Here is a 1826-nt window from a genome sequence, read left to right as displayed (position 1 = left end):
GACCCCGAGCCCGCGCACCGGGCCCGCCCCAGCGCAGCCCCCGGCTTTGTGCGCCGGCCCCCGGCCCCTCCTCCGCGCCCCCGGCCCCTCCTCCGCTCCCCGGGGCTGGAGTTGGGGCAGGAACGGCGTTTTCTGCTCGGATGCTGAGCGAGAAGGGCCCGCGGGTGGATCCGGGCTCGCCGGAGCTGGGGTTGGTTCTGGTGCTTCGGGAACGGAGCCGAGGGCACGGGGGAGCAGCCGGGAGCCCGCCCGGCCGTGAAAGGTCCGGGCTGAAGTTCCTGTTCTGCTGCATTCGGAGCGAGGACTTTGAGCTCCAAAATCCCGGCCTGGGCTGTGCCCGGCTCACGCCACAGCCTGGTGGCACCAGCAGGGACACGATCCCCGCGCCTCTGACCACCCGCAACCCGCTCAGGGGGCTGGAGCTGCTGGCCCAGGGGGGACCTGACCCCTCCTGGCCTCCCCGGAGTGCGAGGGGCGCCCTAAAGGAAACCCCGAAGGTCTCTGCTAAATCCATTCAGGTGGGCCCCGATTTCTGTAGCCCGAACAGGTTGAGCGTGGCCGCAGGTGAGGTTTGTCCTGGTTTGACCCCCGAAGGTCTCTGCTAAATCCATTCAGGTGGGCCCCGATTTCCGTGGCCCGAGCAGGTTGTGCATGGCCGCAGGTGAGGTTTGTCCTGCTCCTGATTTTCCAGCTCCGTGTCCTTCCCGTCGCTCGCCGGCAGCCTGGAGCAGGGCCGGAGGTGCAGCGACATTGCCACGTCCCTTCCGTCCCTGCCCACCGGCCCCTGGGGTGGGTTCGCCTCCTCCTCCTCGCCTGGGCAGCCGCTCCCTGCCCGCATTTTCCTGCCCGGAGTTTTCCTGCCCGGAGTTTTCCTGCCCGGAGTTTTCCGCCTGCCCCGTGCGGGGCCGGGGCGCTGACGCAGCGCTCAGGAATCCCCCGGGCAGCTGGAGCCACATCTGGGCTTGTCCCGGGCACATCTGGGCTTGTCCCGGGCATGGAGCGGCCCGGTCCGGTATGAGGGGAGGGAGAATCACCCGAGCCAGCCCAGGATCCCCCGTTCCAGCCCAGGATCCCCAATTCCAGCCCAGGGTCCCCAATTCCAAAACAGCATCCCTGGTTCCAGCCCAGGATCCCTAGTTCCAGCCCAGGGTCCCCCATTCCAGCACAGGGTCCCCCATTCCAGCACAGGATCCCCCATTCCAGCCCAGGGTCCCCAGTTCCAGCCCAGGGTCCCCCATTCCAGCCCAGGATCCCTGCTCAGCCTCACACTGGGCTGCTGGGTGCCCATGGGATTGGGATCATCATATCCCACGGGATTGGGATCATCATGTCCCATGGGGTTAGGATGGTGCCCCATGGGATTGGGATTATCGTGTCTCATGGGATTAGGATCATCATGTCCCATGGGATTGGGATGATATGTGTGGGATTGGGACCATCGTGTCCCATAGGGTTGGAATGGTGTCCCATGGGATTGGGATCATCGTATCCCATGGGATTGGGATGGTGCCCTATAGGATTGTGTTTCATGGGGTTGGGATCATCGTGTCCCATGGCCTTGGGATCATTGTGTCCCATGGGATTGGGATGGTTTTCCATGACACTGGGATCATGGTGTCCCACGGGTGGATCTCCATCCTCTGGCACTGCCTGAGGGTCTGAGCCCCAGGATTTGCTCCATTCCCTGGTGGGAGCCGGCCCAGCACCCCAGGACCGGGCGGGAGGCGTGACCCCAATGCCGGCCCTGCCCTCCCGGGGCTTGACAGGAGTGGGAATGGAGAGCGGGGCTGCCATTGATGGGATTTACGGGATTTATGGGATTTAGG

This window comes from Molothrus ater, chromosome 28 (assembly GCF_012460135.2).
Source record: "Molothrus ater isolate BHLD 08-10-18 breed brown headed cowbird chromosome 28, BPBGC_Mater_1.1, whole genome shotgun sequence".
Taxonomy (NCBI): domain Eukaryota; kingdom Metazoa; phylum Chordata; class Aves; order Passeriformes; family Icteridae; genus Molothrus; species Molothrus ater.
This window is presented reverse-complemented; position numbering follows the sequence as displayed.